Here is a 20375-nt window from a genome sequence, read left to right on the forward strand (position 1 = left end):
GGATAGTGGGATTGAATACCAGTAAGGAATGGTCAGCCTTCAGCAAAGTAATAAAACAGCCAAAATGTGTCTTCTGTTGCCCTTCTTTCCACAGAGAAGGGAGGTGTGTGTTCATATTAAAATGCAAATACTTAATGTTATGACGAAAGTTGACAGACACAAGTGTAGGTATTGTTAAGAGATACGGTGAGAATTAAAAAGATCATACTCAGCCCCAGAAGGTGAATAATCAGTGAGAGAATTAGTTGATTTGGGAACAAAAGAGAGCTTGAACAAATTAGATGAGGAAGATTCAATGAAATGTCCTTTGGCAAACCTGTGATCACATTTGTGTATTAGAGATGGAGCCTCGGGACAAAGTCTCTCTATCTGATGCCCTAGTGTGACTTCTCCTTTAAGGGTCAGATATTACTCTGGCCAAGGCTGTTCACTGCACCTCCAATTTGCAGGCCTCAGCTCCTTTAAAGATGAATAGGTTTTCTTCCATGATTACACGATGATTACACTGTTTACCTATGAAAGTTTTTGGAGAAATTAAGAAAATCCCTAAGATTTACTTAATCAAGAGGAAAATTTTAATCTTCTGGACTTGATTTTCTTCCCCTAGTTTTTTATGTGAGGCAACATTGGGACCTCAATTCACCTTAATGTAGTCCAATTTATTAATTTTTTCCTCTATGTTTAGTGCTTTTAATGTCATGTTTAAGAGAGCCCCAAGGCTATGAATATATTCTTTTTGTTATTGTTGAGAAGCTTTATTGTTTTGCCTTTCACTTTTGGATCAACAGTCCAGGTGGAATTGATATTATATGTGGTGTATGTGTCAAGATTCTTTTTAATTCTTAGAAATAGTCAAACAGTCTAGTGCCATATTGAAAACAGCGTTCTTCTCCCGCTGCTCTACGGAGTCACCTTTGTCATAAATCAGGTAGCTGTGCGTGTATGGGTTTGTGTCTGTTCTCTCTAGTCTAGTTCATTGGCCTGTTTGTCTATCCATAAGACAATGTCATAGTATCCTATTTGCTACAGCTTTAGTGTAACTCTTGGTAACTGGTAATCTAAAACCTCCAACTATGTTGTTCTTTTTCTTCAAGACTGTCATGGTTTTTCTTGGCCTTTTGCATTTCCGTGTAAGTTGTAGACTCAGTTTGTCAGTTCTACAAAAATTTCTGCTGAAATTGTGTTTGGTTTTGCATGAAAACTTTATATCAGTTCTAGGAGTGTTCATACCTTTACAGTATTGAGTATTCAAAACCATGCACGTGTTATATATTAATAACATGTTCCTTTAGGTCTTCTTTAATTTTTCCCAATTATATTTTATAGTCTTCTGTCTAGAGGTGTTGTATATCTTTTGCTACAGAATCCTAGTTACTTGGTGGAGTTTTTTATGCTATCGTAAATTGTATGATTTTAGAAACTCCATTTTATAATTGTTTATTTGCTGGTACCATAGATATACAACTGAGTTTTTGTAGTGACTTTGTGAGCAATAATCTTGCTAAATTTATTAATTTCAGTGATTTGTAAATTCTTTTGCATCCTCTACATATGTAATGATAATTATTGTCTTCAGTGAGTAGTTACAGTTCTATTTCTTTCTCTTTAGCAGTTATACTGCTAATTTCTTTTCCTGGCCTCACATCACGAAGACTTTTATGAAGTTGAAGGGAGGTGGTGATAGTGGGAATCTTTGCCTTAATCCTGTGCCGGAAGGGATGTTTATTACTGGGATTGGTTTACTACTGTTTTATTTAGAATATTTGTGTGTATGCGCTTGAGAAAAAATTGGCCTGTAATTTTTCTTTCTTACACTGTCCTTTCCAAGGTTTGGGATCAGGGTTATGCTGGCCTCATAAAATGAGTTGGGAAGCATCTCCTCTTTTTCCAGCGTCTGAAGTAGTATCTTTCAGTGTTAGGGGATTTATTGGTGAAGGGTTAGGGCCTGAAGGTTACTTTGAGTGAAGGTTTTTAATTGCAGCTTCATTTCTGTAATAGCTATGGGATTAATCAAATTTCTATTTTCTATGGTGTCAATTCTTATAGGTTGTATTTTTTTTTCAGGAATTTTTTCTTTTGATCAAAATTTTAAAATTTATTGGCATAAGGTTGCTTTAATAACATCACTGTACTATCATTTAATGTCTCTTAAAATCTGTAATGATATTACAATTTTTGCTTCTCTTGCCCAGAGTTTAAAAATGCTATTATTTTCTTCAGAGAACCAATTTTTATCTTTAGCTCCTTATTGTAGTCTTGCTCTATTTTGTTAATTTTTACTTTTATACCTGTTCTCTTATTGCTATTATTTTCCTTGTGTGTGATTTACTATTCTTAAAAAAATTCTAATATGCATATTTAGAACATGAATTTTCAACCTTTCTTCATTTCTAGTATTGCATACTTAGGGTAATGAATTTGTTACTCAAAGGAGGGGGGAAATAAAAGCAGACAACAAGCATATATACACATTAACAAATAAGGTAACATCAGAAAATAAAACTAGATGATGTGAAAAAGCATGAGTGGTAGTGGGATAAGGACCACTTTGGATGGTGGATCCCAGAAGCCTCTCTGAAGAGGTGAGACAGTAGGACATGTGCAGACGTGGGCCAGAGTTTCTCTGCAGAGAACATCTAGATGTGCCAAGGGGCAGAAACGAGCTGGATGTGCCTGAGGAAGGGAAGGAGGGCCAATGGGTCTGAGAGGTAGTGAGGAATAGGGAAAAGGGGGAGGCAAAGCCAGACAACTGGCTGTGGCCTCATCACATGGGACCTTGTGGGTCAGGGCAGAGTTTGTACCCAGAAAGCTAATTACATCCCATATAAATCATATATATATATATATATATATATAAAAATATATATATATATATATATATATATAATGCATGTATATAACATGTATTCTGTCCTCTGGAACTTCATTAAACCTCATCCAGTGGATTGAGCTCTGAACTTGAAGTCCCAACCTCTTGTTTTGTTTTGACATCCCTTCCAGTACAAATTCTGAGTTGATTCGTGCTATCCTGTTTGGTATCAGGACCCTCTACACACACACCCTTAAGTGAGATCTTTTCTCTCACGAGGAAAATTTTGCTTGTTGGTATCTTTCTGTTGGGGAGAATTTTTTACCCCAATTGCTGCCTAGTTTAGGAATGATCATTGTTACTGAATCAAACTGTGTGCAGTATTAGGTTATATATACATGTGTGTTTGTGTGTGTGTGTGTGTGTGTGTGTTATACCTATAACATATGTAGAGATAGTATAATAGAGTGGTTAGAGACATGAGCATTTGAGTTGGGAAGACCATGGCTTGCATCCTGAGTCTTTTACTGAACAGCTATGTGACCACGGGCAAGTGTTTTACCTCTCTGAGCCCTGACTTTATCTCCTATAAAATAGGGATGGGGATAGCAATAATACCTACCTGCTGTGGACTGAATTGTGTCTCCCCAAATTCATATGCTGAGGCCCTAACCTAGGATGTGACTGTATTTCCAGAAAGGGCATATGAGGAGGTAGTTAAGGTTAAGTGAGGTTGTAAGGGCAGCTCCCTGATTCTATGGCATTAGTGTCCTTATAAGAAGAGACACCAGAGAGCTCTCCAACCCCCCTTCTCTCTGCCATGTGAGGATGCAGCCAGAAGGCAGCCGACTACAAGCCAGGAAGAGAGCTCTCACCAGAAACCCAATTAGCTAGCACTTTGACCCTGGACTTCCCAGACTCCAAAACTGTGACAAATTTCTGTTGTTTAAGCCACTCGGCCTGTAGTATCCTCATAGGGTTGTTGAGGGGATTCAATTAGCGCGTTAGCGTAGAGCAGTCCCTGACTCATAGGAAATGTTTGCTGTTATTATTGTTGTTATTGTTACCGTGGAGCATGTATAAGACTATACATAACAAAAGGAAAGTTATAAATAGTAAAGATCAGGGAATATTTTGATTGTCCCTTACAGAAAATCAACCGTTAGAGGAAAGTTGGAATATTAATATTCAGGCCATTAAGGGCAGACATGAATGCCGAGCTGCCCGGGAGCGACGGGCACGTCCCTCCCCCTCCGTCCCTTGAGTCTGCGGCGCCGCTTTATGCTGAGAATCCCACCAGGCACACTCAGCGCGTCCTGCAGACCCTTTGATGGCTGCCGCAGCCACCTGTTATTTTACATCCCCCAGACCAGCCTTGTGAAATGCCCCAGTGCCTGGCATCCATCACACCTGTGTCCTGCCCAGCGCCGTGCATGGGACGCCCAGCTTGGGAGTCCAGACCGGGGCTGCTGGGAAGCGTGTGCCACAGAGGTGGGAGAAGGGCCGCCCCCACTCAGAAACTTGTGCAAATATCACATGAAGCCCACTGACTCTTGTGCATGCAAAACACATTGAGAGATGAAATGGCACTCCTCCGGCTGCCAAAACCCGGGTAACAAAAGAAGCGAGGCTCACATATGTTTGTGATAGAAGTGTTTTACTGCACGGCAAGGGAGCTGCGTTTTATGTAGGTGATTTTACAATGTTGGCAGCGCTCCTTCCCCTTAATGTCTCAGTGTAGGATGAGGGTGTCGTGGGGAGATCGGGGGCGGGGGCATGAAGGAGGGAAAAGAGCTCCAGTGTTCTTAAAGGCGTTCTCTGTGGATTGAGGATACCGTTCAAATGTCAGGCCAGACGTCTGATAGTGAAAAAAACGGGCCTCAGCCATGGACTTGGCTTTTTCACATTAGACACACAAAACAGAAGCGTGTGTACGCATCGGCCAAAAAAGAAACCTCGCTCTCTGCCAAACCCTACAGCTCTTAATTTAAAAATTGAAACCAAAGTCGACTTGTCTCTGATGGTTCCCTAAAATGTCCATTTAAAGAAATGACAGCTCTCCCAGGGGAGCGTCAGGGTACTGAGATGGGGAGCAGTTTTCTCCCTGGATTCCTGTCAAGGGATGCTCAGGGAAAACCGGCCAGCTCCAACCAGCCTTCAGATGTCAGATGAACAGTGAGTGCTGTTTGTTTCCCCTTGTAGGTCCTGGCCTTGTTACCTGTACCACTCTAAGACACGGAATCTGCCTTTTTATTTCACCTGAGAGTAAGGGGCTTTTCTGAGCCTTAGTTCGTTCATCTGTAAAATGCAAACTTTGGACTGAGTTGCCTCTAAGGTACCTTCAAAGGAAAATCTGAAATATCTATATTTTTCATTAATACCCAGAGGGGCTCAGTTAGCAAGCAGAATAGAATAGGACAGTGGCCGTCAGTGTGTGTGCACGTGCGTGTATGACTTTAGTAGTGTTACAGGGTTGATCAAAGGTCTAATCCTCTTTCTCCTTGGCTGGTGGCAACCCACATCCATCACTGTCAAGGCCACCCTGCCACTCATTTGGGGTCTTTCTTTGCCCTTCTCCAAATGTTAAAGGTGCTGTTCATGATCTGTTTTGATGTTGCCACTACTTTTGAAATGCAGGACGTTTTGTTCTTACATCATTGAATCGTCATTTCAACCCCCAAAGATGTTTCAGTGCCATGTTTATCAGTATAAAATTTTAATCAGAATAATACCAACACTGATGAATTTCTTTAAAAACATCTTTCTGGAAAAAACTTCACGAAGCAAAATTTTCTGAAGAAAGCACTGAAACTGTTTTAATTCTTTTCTATCTTTATTTCATTGAAAACACTTTTATTCACACTGATTATTTTCCATGTAAGCATTTAAAAGGAAGATTTGAGTCACTGGTCAGTTTTCATTCCTCTACAGTCTTACTGGTCATAGCTTCTCTTATCATGCGTTTTGCATGATTTCCAACAAGTCTTTTTTCCTGATTGCAATTTGAGTCATTGTTATTTCTATTTTATGTTTTTGTGATCGATACCAGTTCAGGTTATGCAATAACCTGATAATAATAACCTGATGGATGGAGGTAATCCAGCCTGTAGGCAGCATTTTACAGCTGAAGCAAATTTTAGATCTCATTTTCCAGGTGGAGAAACTGAAGCCCACAGTTTAAATGACTGTCCCAAAGTCTCCTACCTATTTCAGGTCTGACTGAGATTAGATTCCAGGCCTCCTGGCTTCCAGCCCGGTGGTTTTCTACTTCACAAGGGCACCCACCCCTGGAATGATGGATTGGCAGCGGTAAGCTACTACAGTTAAAACTGGAGCCTGCATTCATATCAGCCATAATTAAAGCAGGCCTGAGAAATAATGTATTTACATCTAGTGTTAGCTCTGGAGTCACGTGTGTGCCCACTGCCTATAGACAGACAGAGTATGAGGGTTTTTTAAAAGGTGCTAGAGCTTAGTAGGTGGTGAGGTTCATCCAATGTTAAGAAAGGTTTGTGGGGAGGGGAGTGGGTACAGCTCAGTGGTAGAGCTGCATGCTTAGCATGCACAAGGTCCTGGGTTCAATCCCCAGTAGCTACATTAAAACAATAAAGGTTATGGCTTAATTAGGGAACTTCTGATGTTAATAAAAGAACAGATGCTGAAATTGGCTAAAATGAGCAGAGAAAGCATGGTGGGCAGAGCCTCAGAGGAAGAGCATACAGGGCGGGGCAGAGCGCACCGTCTGGAGCCTGGGAGAGAGACTGAAAAGGGATCGTGGGGCCTTGTAGGGGGCAAAGGGGTGAGTGTTCTATTATTTAAGCAAGCTTTGGCCAGGGAAGTGGGCATTGAAGGGTTTCTCTCCAATTTTTTTTTTTTTATTGTGGTAAACTATACATAACACAATTTGCCGTCTTAACCGTTTTTAAGTATCCAGTTCAGTGGTATTAAATGTATTCATGTTGTGGAGCTGTCACCACCATCCATCCCCACAGCTCTTTTCATCTGGTAAAGCTGAGACTCTGTAATTAAACACCAACTCCCCATTCCCCCTTCACTAGCCCCTAGCAACCACCATTGTACCTCTGTCTCTGTGAATTTGGCTACTCTAAGTATCTTAGGTAAGTGGACACATACAGTGTTTGTCACCATGGAAGATGTTTAAGCACATTTTCAAAGATGTCTTTTGGGAAGTTTAAAATGGCGGCAATAGGGTGACTTCAGGGTGGAGAGAGGTCAGAGAAGGGGGATCCCTGGTAAGTGGGGAGTCATGTTAAGAGCTGGTTTGGAAGAAGGTTTTCCACCTGCTTCCCAACACCACTTTCTTGACGCCTGATTCTGAGCTCCTGAAATAGAAGCGATTAGCTTTGTAATGTCCAAGCTGTTGAAGAGATGGCATTTCTTCTGTAGCTAAAGCAACTTAAAAGCTCAGTAGCCACAGGGAGAGCCTGGCATGCTGGTGTCATCCTGGTGCCCTCCTCAGGCAGCCACAGCGAGCTCCCCAGCCCCCTACAGCACAAGCCCTGAGCCATGACTTACACTTTGACCTTGACCCGGATTTGGCTTGTGGAGTCCTCAGGCCTGCAGTCTGTCACATTCTCCTCAGGGGCTTCTCCCTGAATTTCTAGCAGGGATCAGACCTCCTGCCAGGGGTTATGTACAGAGAAGCCAAAGGGGGAGCCCACCACCCTCAAAGCGTGACTGTTTTGGAGAGTGTGACCCAGGGGAGGCAGTCTGGGGTAATGAGAGGAAGACGTACTATAGACTTAGACCAACCTGTGTGAATTTCAGTTTTTGCCACTTACTTGCTGTGGGCTGGTTGCTGGTTCAGTTTCTTTATGGAGGTGTCGGCAAGGCCACTAAGGAGACACTGAGGATGGCTACTGACCCTTCAGTATTTGCAAGCCGTCAGGCCACTGGGCTGCCACATACTTTCTTCTCCACAGCTTGATGGAATACTTGGAGCTCCCCTGTAAATGATGTGCTTGTATTTACTAATTTATAAATGAAGAAACAGAAGTTTCACCCGGGAAACTTGCTTAAGGCTTCAAATAACAGTAGTAGCTGAGATTTGGCAGCCCACATCCGGAACTTTCCCCTGCACCACCGGGCCTTAAGTCCCTGTCGGGGCTGTGGAACGGGAAGGATGGCGTACCCTGATTGGCCAGCCTAGGCTACGTGTCTGCCCTTGGGGAGTGTATGAGGTGGTGGTGACAGAGGTGGGGGTGGAGTCTTGGTGGCAGCCAGTGTATTTGGCAGCACATCCAGTCCACACAGAGACTGTTTTCTAAAGGGAAGCAGAGTGCTTACAAGAGGAGGAGGATAGGGGAAGCCTCGTGTGCAGAGAGAAGCAATAACAACCACAGCTTCCTAATTGTGCTTTTCTGAAACTAACATTAACTGTTTTGTTTCTTGAAAAATGGAGGAAAGAACAACCACAGTCCTTTGAGTGGAAGGGAAAGTCAGGCTAGGATTTTAAGGTTTCCACGGACAATCCACAGAGGAAATGACAGAGAGCTGCCACCTGCCTCTCTTGGACTTAAGTCATTTTTTTCATTTAGAATTTTAAACAGCTTAGGGAGCATTAGGGACTATTTCTGAAGGAACCCACAGTTCCAGAAAGGTCTTCAGCAAGTCCTTGGTTGCACTGACAAAAATCTGAGTCAGCAAAGAGCAATAAATGTAACTTCTGCATTGGATTAGTTGAAAAGGGATGAGAAGTTACAACAATATTTAATGGAGGATAGTAACTGTTAAACAGATTTGAGATAGTGATTACCAGATGCAGCTAATTCCTGGAAAAATGTTCTGGCTTTGTTATAGAAATTGTTCAACTGAAACTTTATCTCTCTTCCAACTTTGCTGATTTCTGCAAAGAGGGATGATTCTTGGGTTCTTTGTCTCTATCTTCCAAGCCTGGAGAAGGTTCTTCTGTCCATTTATGGGAATCAAACTATGACAGAAAACCAGAACATAGCAATCAAACCATACCCATGCCCTCAATAATAATACCTGCTGTCATCAGAGAGCTTCATGGCAGTCACAAGTTGGGTTCTCCAGCAGGAGACACTGGAGGCCAAGTTCAGGGTATGGGATGTTTATTAGGGATTAACACCTGTGAAAGGAAGCAGAATTGGCAGAGGAGAAAATCAAACTATGGTACACGCCTGACAAACCTTGGCCAACCTAGCAGGGAGCTCCAGAGGGAGAAGTTTCCACCAGAGCATCTTCCATCAGACAAAAATGATCAGGCCTTTATACCCTCCACCTCACTCAGTCACCCAAAATGGGCTGCCCTAGAAAGGGCATCATTTTGGGAAAGGCGGTGCCCTGCAGGCGAGGCAGACCCTGAAGCGGCTGACAGCTGGAAGCTGTCTGCTACTAGACTCCCCGCAGCTGGGCCACAAGTCCATCCTTGAAAGTGGATCTGATGATACAGCTCTGTGTCTACCACAAAGGCCACCCAGATAATGTAGTTGCAAGCCCTCAGGGTTTGTGGTGGGGTGGGGGAAGGGGAGACAGCAGCGGGAGCTGGTGGTTTGCCTAAGACCACATGGGATATTGGTCTTCCTTTGTTTGCATAATGTAAGCTATCGCTTAAGCTCTCAGTGTAATTATGTCTTCCATCTGCATTAGAAAGATGGATACAGCCTTGTTTTTCAATTCCTATGAAGATTCCAGGGAAAAGAATAAAGAATTGTCAGTAAATATTTCCCTTTTTCAGTTATTTATTACAGAATAAGAAACTGCTCCAAAACTTACTGACGTAACACAACAATTTATTATTTCTCACAATTATGTGGGTGGAATGAGCTCAGCAGGGTGGTTCTTCTGATGTGGGGTAGACTTAGGTCACATGTGCAGCTGCATTCAGCTGAGAGTTTGACTAAAGCTGGGACATTCAAGGTGGTCTCCTCTCCTCCAGCAGTCTCCCCACATGACCTCTACTCACATAGCTTCCTGGCCTGGACTTCAGAGTATGGTGGCAGGTCTCCCAATCTGAGAAGCAAAAGATGCTCAACCTTTTAATGCAAGAGTTCAGAAGTCCCAGAATATTATTTTCATTGCATTTTCTTGGTCAAAAGCAAAGCACAGAGTAAGGCCAGATTCCCCTTGATGGCAAGAATGGCAAGAATGGCAAGAATGGCAAGAATTTGGGGCCATCATTATCCACTACATTTTCCTAAACCAGTGTGTCTCAACCCTTGCAAATACAGATTCCCAAGGCCTATTTCCAGATATTCTGACCCCATTGGTCTGGGGTAGGACCTGAATATTAATTAAGCCTCTTAGGGAATTTAATATGCAGCTGGTCCCAGGGAATCCCAAACTGTGATGTCTTTTGTTGCTCTGTTGATACTTAAATGGCTTCCATCTCACAGAAATCCTGTGTGGCTTATGTTTGGATAAACTTCCGTTCTGATGCCTAAAGGGTATTCTAAGTCCTGACCTATTTTACTTTCTTACAGGCCAACCAGAAACCTGAGAACATAGTTTTACTCTTAACAAACCAGCCATTGATCTGAAGCATCAAGTTTAGAAAAGTGTCCTCTAGTCAATAGGATTTACTGGTGTGGCTCTGGTTCTCTGAAATCCTCAGCCAAAACCTTAAGCTAAATTTTGAACCTCAGTTCCCTGCCATGCATTGTAGATTTACAAGTGGTCTTTGTTCTCCTCAAAACACTGATAGACCATAGGTAATTTAGACTCGTAGAAAAACTCTTTTATTTACTCAAAATATCCGCTTCCTTTTCCCAGCAGAGTTCTGTCCTCTGCTGAAATGATGCGGTTTTCGTGTGCAGTCCTCAGAGAGTAGTGTGTCTTTGTTACTTTCCAACAAAGATACAACTAGATCAAGCAGGGTCTCCTGTAAACGTCATCCAGAGAGTTCTCAGCAAGGATGTCCGCCAGTCACAGTGAATTTGTTTTTGGATATTAATTATTGATCAGGTAGTATCATGGATTGATATAATTAGTTCCACACCAAAGCAAAAAATAAAAATGCAGTGATTTAGACTGAAGTCTTATTGGGAGTAAACTTAGCACTTCTATTAGGTGATCATTAGATTACTTAATACAGATTCCTAGCCTGGGGAACAGTTTGTGGTTAAGATTAAAGGGGTCAATGAACTTAGAAGGGAAAAAAAATGCATCTTTATTTTCAATAACCTCTAACTGAAACATCATTTCCTTCCATTATGAATTAAGAAATTTAGCATTTCCTTCCATTATGAATGTAGACAACAAACCACAGCAGTATAAGCAGTGCCTTTGACTTTGTCACCATAGAAAGTAGAGATATGTTCATATCAAATACAGGCACTGTTGCAAATAGCTTAAAACAACACTTACAACCATCACCACTTTAAGTTACAGTAGTTATCAGACCCACTGGCTGCTCTTCTTGAATGTGTTCTTATAGAAATACGTATGTTGCTGTATCACAACTTGATGTTTTAGCATTTTGATCATTTCAACATAATGGCTTCATTTGTAATCTATGTGTGTATATATATATGTATGTGTGTGTGTGTATAATATGTATACACACACATATATAAGTGAATCATGTATTTAAAAACACTATTCTGAGAGGTGTCTATAGGCTGCGCCAAACAGTCCACGGTACAAAAAAGACAAAGAACCCATGCATTAGACTATCTGAATTGTTGAAAATAATCTATAGCCCCTCCCCAACCCAAACCCCAGACCACCTTTGGTGACCTCAGATTGAGAAGTTATGAGCTTGAATTTTATTTCTTGTTTATCGCCTTGGTGATTCTCAGTACTTCTATTATCACCATACTCAAGTAACATTATAGTGTAGGGATTAAAAGAATGAATACTGTGTTAGACCTGGATTAGCTCCCAGCTCCACCACTCACTAGCTGTGCAACCTTGGACAAGTTACTTAACCTCTCTGAGAGGTTCTCATCTGTGAAGTAGAGATGACAGTAACACTTCCCTGCCTTGGGAAGGATTAATTATTAGGATTAATTAAGATAACACTTATATATTACTTGATACGTTGTCCACCACCTAGTAAGTATTAAATATTTACTTCTGTTGCCTTTATTGAGCTCTCCTAGCATGAATCTGTTTTCACAGGGCAAGAAGCACCCCCCAGCCCCAGCTAATAGAGTCCTTAAGAGATATTATGTCTAAGGCTCAGATGATGGAACAGGCTAAGTATTAATCATCAGATGGGCCTGGAACTGGGGCAGTTGCATCAGTTTCAACTTCACCATAACAAGGAGACTGTCTTGGTGGGAAGCAGAGGAGCCTGGGGAAGTGTTCCCATTCTGCTGCATGGCACTCTGACAATAGTAAATAAAAGTCGTTAAGTTACGTGATGAGATGTTTCTAAGGCACTGAGTCCCTTGTAGGTTAACAGTAATCTGAAACATCCCTGTTGACAATAAATCAACAGGGATCCAGCCTTTATGCTTTCATTCTGATATTTTTTTTCTATTTGTACTGAACTTATACTATATAGAAACAGGGAAGAAGCGGAACATAGGAGCTTAGATTTAGAGAGTAAAAAATACTCTAGCAAAACAAAAATACCAAATGTTTGGCAACTCCTTACTCTTCTGCTGTCCAGCATGGAGATGTGGGTGTTTATTTTTGTTCCCATATTTATTTTCTTATGCAGCAACCGGAGTCCCAAGGTTTCCATTCTGGCACCGGCTCTGTCTCTTGGAGCTGCCTGCCAGAGGGGAACTTCCCACTTTTGCCTTTGTTTCTGTTCAATTGCTTCTCCATATCCTCCCCACTTACTGTTTTTAGACATATGCTGTGTCTCATCATCTCTGTGTTGGGCAGAAGGAAAAGGACAACAGAGAACATGGTGAATTTCTTAAAGATTCATTTTTGTGAGTTTGGCAGCATCAATAGGTGGCTTTTCTTTTCTTTTCATTTTTAACTAAAAAAAGAGTAATAGCCACAAATATGTATGATACGTGTGTAAGATAAAACAAACACTGATAAATGAATAAATACCCTTGTGCTTACCAGGCATTTAAGAAATGCAGCATTACAGGCAGCCTACCCTCCCAATCCCATCCCCTTCCCTCATTGGCCCTGGGGGTAAACCACTGCCCTGGATTTTGTTTCTATCATCCTTTTCCTTTAAAAAAAAAATGTAATAGTTTTACTGCAGATATACATCTCCATAAATGATATTTTACTTTTCATGTTTAATTTTATATAAAAGGAATTATTCTGTATGTATTTTGCAATAATACACCTTTGCTATTCATCCATGTCGATATGTTCAATTGTGCTGCGTTCTTTTTCACTGCTGCATAGTCTTCCACATAAGATTATATCATCTGTCTATTCGACTGCTGATGGACACTTGGGTTGTTTCCATTTTTTTTGCTGCTACAAATATTGCTGCTGTGAACAATCATGTACATATCTCCCCGTGCCTGTGTGCACGGGTTTCTCTCAGAAAAATGCCTAGAGTTGAAATGGATGAGTTCACAGAGTTTGAGCATCTTCAGCTTCCTTAGATAATGCTAGACAATTGTCCAAATTGATTGTATTCTTGCCAGTAATGTACAAGAGTTCTGGTTATTCCACAATCTCACCAACTCTTGGACTTGTCTTTAGGCACCTTCCACCTGGGTTTGTTAAGTCCTTGTATTGATGGGCTGTCTTCTTTTTCTCTTGCTGTCTTTCCTGTCTTCTCTGGCTGCCATCGAATGGAAAGACTGTAGCATCCACACGTAGTGAAAGGGTAAAGTGTACGTGTCATGTCCAAATCTTGGTGCTGCTTTGGTTGTATAGATGGATTTTTCTTTCCGGGTGTGCTGTGCTGAAGTTGGCTACCAGAATATCCAGCTTAAAAAAAAAAAAAAAGTTTTCACTTCAGCTTACCAACAGTGGCTCAGGATAGGAAACAACTAATAAAACAGACATTTCAACTTATGTCTGGATTTGCAGACAAGCCCTTGACCATAGGGTGAGGAAGCTGAACCTTTTCCTAACACAGGGCTTGTTACTTCCATCTTTTTTCCAATGAAACAAGGAAGTGAAGTTTTTTAGCCAGTCACTTTGCTGTGAGTCTTCCCAGAAAATTAAGAAGAACAGTAATTGGCAAATACTGTTCACCCAGTTCTTTGGCTAGCATGTCTCACATCTGCTTTATAGTATCCTCTCTAGCCTGATTTTACTCACTTCCTAGTGCTTGACACAGAAACTACAAAGAATTACTTAAAAAGAAAAACACTGATTTTATACAAACCAATAAAAAAAATACAGCATTTTGGGGACATTAAAAAAAAATGGCAACCCTACATATAAATTCTCAAATGAAACAGTTCTTGCCTTTGTGGTGTTTTAAGAAGAGGCGCAAATTTTAAACGACATTATTCCAGGACACCCTGAGTATGTGTTTTATGTCGTTGTTTAACCTTTTCTCCTTTTACAGTAGCTTCCTTAGCCGGTCTTAACTAGTCTCCTTTCTCTCCAATCTACCCTTCTCTCTGTGCTTTTTCCAAAATGCAAGTCTGGTCATGTGTCTTCCTTGTGTAAAACCTCTCACTAACTCCCTGCTACCTGAAGAATAAAGTCCGGACTTGTCACACAGAATAGTGAAGATGTTGTAAAGTTGTCTGCTCTGGCCTCTGCTTCCTTTCCCAACCTGAACTGTCACTCTCCCTCCTTCTCAATTAGAATCCTGAAAAACAAAACTCTTCATAATTCCCCAAACACACCTTACTTTTCTGCAGCCAGTAATTCCCCTGAGATTCCCTCTGCTTGTCTTACAAGTCCCTTCCTGCTCCTCTGCCTGGGAAACCCTCATTTGCCTTTCAAAGCTAAGCTCCAGTGTCACCTCTAGGAAGCCCTTCTCCCAGAATACCTCCTTCTCTGCATCTCTCTCCACGTTCTTCTACCTTTGCAGGTACCACACTGGGGTGTCATTTAATTCTTCCATTGCCTTCCTCCCCTATTTGCCCTGAGCTTCTTGAAGACGAAAGTAATGTATGATTTATGTTTGCAGCAAACCCCTTAGCACAGTTCCTGGGACTCACTAAATGTTCAGAGAATTAGAATTAAAATCAAATTGGCCCCTACCTTATGCCCACACCCCTCTCATTTGTGTGTGCATTCAAATACTACAATTCTCAAGGAATGCTATGGTCACTCGCCATTTGTGCACACCAGAATGTCTTCTAGGAAATAGACTAGACATGCTGAGATAATGAATACTTCAAAATAATTCCCATCAAACGAAAGGACGCATTGTTTATGTCAGCTGGAGACTATTTCCTTTCTGTGTTACATAAGAAAAAAATGGGAGAAATATTCTGGGAAACAAATTTCTGGAAGGAGTTATAGAAGTTTCATTATCTCAGTGGCTGACTGGAGTATCCTCTCCATTAAAAATAAATGAATTCTTCATATTTGAGGGGTTTTTTCCTTTAAAACACACACACACACACACACACACACACACACACACAGCTTGCTTCCTGAAAACAAAGGAAATAATAAACAATAGCAATTCCCAATTTTACTCTGATTATTTGCCAAGAGTCCTCTTAGTTCATGTGGTTCTATTTCTTTAGAGAGGACTGATTAGCATAAAAAGAATGCTTCTAAATTAAGCTACCCAAATATGCACTTAGTTAATACTCGAGGAGCTAATTTATTGTATTCTTTTAAATATAAATTAGATAGCAGATCTATTTGCTGAGGTATAACAGTGAGGCAATGATGCATAATTTTCTCTTAGCTGTTGAGTGGTTTTTAATAATCCATTGAAATTTAACAGAGAACCATTTCATTATGGGACGTGAGTAAGTGCTAAGAAGACTAACATTTAAAGTATTATCCACACACAGAGATTTTAAAAATTAATGATAATTGAGGAATAAAAAAGGAATTGGGGTTTGCTTTTTAAACAGCAACTTCTTGTTGTTTTAATTTGAAGTGTAACCAAATTCAAAAAATTGCTTGTGGGAATGTTAAACCGGAGCCACAAAACAAACAAGGTGGAGGGTGGAGTAGGGCAGAGAAATGGGCAGCGTGAAGAAACAAAATAAAGTTGTGTTGCAACGTGCCACCTTGTCAACTTGGCTAAGGGCACTGTTTTTGCCTTGCACTGTCTTTGGTTTAGTAGTAAAGACTGTGTGCCTTGTTTTATTTCAACAAATGGCATCATGAAAGTGTTGCCCCGTTTGGCATGTTTTGTATCCTACATGCCTGGAACCCGGGGACATCTGCTCATCTGAGGTCCCTTTAGGCTGTGTGTGGGTCAGGAGCACAATTGAATCTCGATACCTTCTCTAGTCAGGAGTGGTCCTACACAGACCACCTTTGGAGTGTCTTGGGGGCTCTGATAGAAACAGAAGGATCTGACAACGTGGTGGTGTCTTGAAAATATTACTGACAGTTATACTAGAATCAGCTAAGACAGGGAGGAATGGAAGTGGGCACAGACTTTCTTGTCTTCCTGCAAATATTTGAAACCTAGCCCTTATGATATCCTGAGCTAAGATTTCAGAGAAGATTCGGGCCTTAAAATTTACCTATTTGGATGGATGTTTCTTTGATTTATTTTGGGAAAGAGGAAGAATGCCCTAACATTTCATGTTTCCCCAGGAAAGCCAAAATGTTGAAGAACTGGTGGTCTGAAGATAAACTGACTTGTGGGGAAGGGGAGCCACTAATCTGCAGTGTGTGCCGATTTCCATGGTGTAAATACTGCCCCCATGGCTGATTCCAGGCTACCAACAGGACATAGCCACTGAGTGTAGAATGGGGCAGCAATGTGCATAGTCTGATTTGAGCCAGTGCGAAAGAGGTCCAGCACACCGCTGCGAGAGCCAGCCTGCATTGCTGTCTGCAGGAAGCAAAATATTGGCAAGTTGGCTGGCTCCTGTTTCCATGTTACCCAGAAGACAGTGAGTCAGGATCTAAGTCCTCACAACACTCCTGGCAGGGAGCATTTGCTGCTGTAACCTCTGCCCTCTCCTCCCCCACTCTTTCTCTCTTCCAAAAGAAAACTACAAATATAGATCATAAAGCTAGATATTGAGTAAGGGTAATTAATGAACCAGCTTGTGCTTTTTATCCTCTTGTGGATGTCGAATAGAACAACTGGACATGCAGGGAGTAAAGTTCCAATTACTTTTTAATTGCATCAAATCCTGTGCTGTAAAGTGGGTTCTTAAAAGGGAAAAAGACAGAACAGCTTTTTGCCATTCTGCTAAGACAAGTAAGGTCTTGCTTGCTTGACATTTCTGTGTGGGGAGAAGAGGCTATTTGGCATTGCATGTGGTGGAAGGGGGTGGAGGGAAAGAATGGGATGGAGCATGGTTTTGGCAGGCTTAAGGGATACAGTTCACTTCAGACAGTTAAGCACATCGACAGAGATTTGATCTCTTATTTAAGTTGCTTTCTTACTATAATTAGGATCTTCTTTCCCATGGAAAGGAAGGATTCATAGCATGGAAATAGAAGAAGCCTAGAAGAGAAATATTTCCTCTCGTAAGGAATATATTATGACCTATCTTTCTGAAAAAGTATAGTAATGAAGTTTATGGTTATTAGTAACTTCTTCTCTTAAAGGGAAAAATACACCTTTGACCATAAAAATTCAGTTAACAATAGCATGATGCCCTTTGGTTGAGTGCTTATTATTTGCTTATATGGTACATGGTGAAAACTTAATACACATTTGTGGACCAAGTGCCATGTAACATTTTATATGCATTATCTCTGAATTCTCACAGAAAGTTAAATATTCTTAGAGTGACTAACCACCCTAGATTGCCTGGCACTTCTTCAGTGTTAGCACTAAAAAATTCTATGTTCCCAGAAACTCCTCAGTCCTGGGCAAACTGGGACAACAGGTCACCCTAATTCTTACCTCCATTTTACAGATGGGAAAATAGAGGCAAAAGTCACGGAGTTAGGCTCAAATTCAGATCTGCTGAATCCTGAGTCCATGCCCTTAGCCACCATGCCCAGTCACTTCCTGCTATACTGTACTGTGCTTTTAGATTTCCATTAATCATAGTGACCAAGGAAACAGAAGGCTCTAACCGAAGTCATCCATTCCAACCTTGTTGAAATTAACATAGAGGTCCTCGGAGTTGATGTACAGAAAACGTCCATGACTTTTTCTTTTTTTAAAATTACACACCTTCATAGCACATTGAAACAGCTCACTGATTTTGTGAGAGGAGGCTGAGAGATCTGATTGAAGGGTTTTCGCCTCTCAAGCATTCATTTTGTACCTCTCTAAAAAGAAGGAGTGTGTTATTTGACCACAAGATTTCTTCTAACTGAAAAGTTCCCTGATTGTCAGAAGTCTGTATTTCATGTCACACAGATTTCTCTCTGCCATTCACTCTCATCCTTTTATCCCGTCTATTCTTTGGGGGGTCATAATGCCTTTTTAAAAAATCACCATCAGCTTGTTCATAATACAGTACTTTATTATCTGTTCTTTTAGTGTTTACCCAGAATTTACAACAAGCATCTTGAATTAAGAAAATTGGCTTTGAAAATACTACGTTCATCATTTTTCCAGATGTACAAGTACCTTACAATACTTTGCCTTGATTTATGCCACCTTTTGTGCAACTGTTGACTTTTCTTTTTTTAAACTTCTACATGATTAAAAAAAAAACTCCACAGGACATATATTATTATTGATATTCATTTATTTTGCCCACATATGTAAATTCTCCATTGCTTTCATTCTCCTCTATATTTTCATGTTTCCATTAGGGATCATTTTCCTTCCGTCTGAAGAAAAACCTTTAGTCTTTCTTTTAGTGCAGGTCAGCTGGCAACAACTCTTCTCAGTTTGGTTTCCTTGAACATATTTTATGAGGTCTTTTCTGTAAGAACTCTAGCTTGTTTTGCATTTATTTTCCTTCCAGACCTTAACGATAGTATTTTACTGTCTTCTAAAGCTTCCATTTCTTCCTTCAATTAGTCAGCTTTCTTGCTTCTTGAAGGTATTGAAAGCCCTGTTCCTTTTCCTCTGACAATTTTTAAGATTTCTCTGTCTTTGGTTTTAGCAAATACTGTTGTGGGGACAGTACAGTGCTTTATGGCCTCTGCTCAGTAGTCAGAGTGCAGGAGCATGATGCGAGGCACAGCAAGCTGTGTGATCTTGGGCAAGTAACTTAACCTCTCTGAGCCTGTTTCCTTAACCCTAAGTTCTGCTTAGCTTTCATCCTTTTATCTGTCACTCTTGTCTTGGCTTTTTGGCCAGAGAAGCTTAGAAACTGGTGAATTTCCCAAAGAGAAATGCAGCACAAAATGTTAGGCTCCCTTCTCTGTGATTCTCTTTTCTCCATGATTTTGCCCTCTCAAGTCCCGGTTGCTTTCTGATACTTTTAAGCAGCCATCTTTTCTTTTTAACTCAGCTTATCATTGTTCTTAATAGGGTGGGACTGGTTTGACGAATGCTATCATTGTGTCATAATCAAAAGTGGAAATCCTAAATTATGATATTACTGCAACTGATTAACTAAGATGGTGTGTCTCAGAATCCCCTTGGGAACATAAGGTAGCATCAGAGCCCTGTACTGACTGCTCTGGAAATGATACCACTATGGTAGCCACATTTAGGTCAGCTAAAGCACCTTTCCCTCCTATCCAGTAATCATTTACTGCACTAGAACTTACCGTGGTAAATCTCAAAGAGTTTTCCCTGAGTGTTGTGGGAGCCACTCTGAGCCTTGATCTTGGCTTTGTTTTGTTTTTTTTTTTTTTTTTGGAGGTGACTTGCCTCACTCTGTTTTAGGAGGTGGCTGCTAACAAGCTTTTGTTGATTTTTTTATTCTCATTCCCAAGTACTTTTTCTTTTTAGTATACTTTTTATTTGAGGGCATATTTATTTTATTTCTGCTCATGCTTAGTGTCTGAAAGCTAAGAGTTTGTAGATGTGGAATGGAATAAACATAATAAAAGAACCTTAATGTAAATTGGAAACTGTAACAAACAAGTTTGTCTTGAGTGTCTGCATCTTTCTGTAGGAGAAAACAAGGACTATAAATCTGTTCTGTATCACCTGCCTCCCAAACTGCTTCTGCCGTGTGCCTCGTCTTTCTTGGTTAATAACATCACTTCTTGCAAAGCTGCACTTGTCAGAAGCCTGAAATGGGGAAAATGTTTGTTTGTTGGGGGGGGGGGGTTACTCACCTTTACGTCTGATTAATCATTAATTTTATTGTTTCCACCCCAACATCCCTCTTCTCCTTCCCGTCCCCTTCTCACTATCTGTCCTATGAGCCTACATCATCTCTCACCTGAACGGCTAGTATCCTCATTTGTCTCCTTGCCTCAGTATCATTTCCTTCTAAATCAGCCTCCTCTTTACATATTAAGTCATCTTTCTATAATATGAATCTGAGCATATCACTACCCTGCTTAAAACCCTCGAGGATATATCCAGAATAGGCAAGCCCGTAGAGACAGAAAGCAGATTAGTGATTGCTAGGAACTGGCAGGGAGAGAGGAATGGAGAGTGATTGTTAATGGGTAAGGGTTCCCTTTGGGGTGATGAAAACATTCTACAACTAGACAGGAGTGATGG

At 40.9% G+C, this 20375-nt stretch overlaps 1 protein-coding gene across 3 annotated transcripts in view; it reads left to right on the top strand.

The window, feature by feature from the left end:
• CPVL (carboxypeptidase vitellogenic like) overlaps nucleotides 1-20375 on the top strand; it is a 105792-nt gene that overhangs the window by 81422 nt on the left and 3995 nt on the right. The gene's annotated exons all lie outside the window — the stretch shown is intronic.

This window comes from Camelus dromedarius, chromosome 7 (assembly GCF_036321535.1).
Source record: "Camelus dromedarius isolate mCamDro1 chromosome 7, mCamDro1.pat, whole genome shotgun sequence".
Lineage (NCBI taxonomy): Eukaryota > Metazoa > Chordata > Mammalia > Artiodactyla > Camelidae > Camelus > Camelus dromedarius.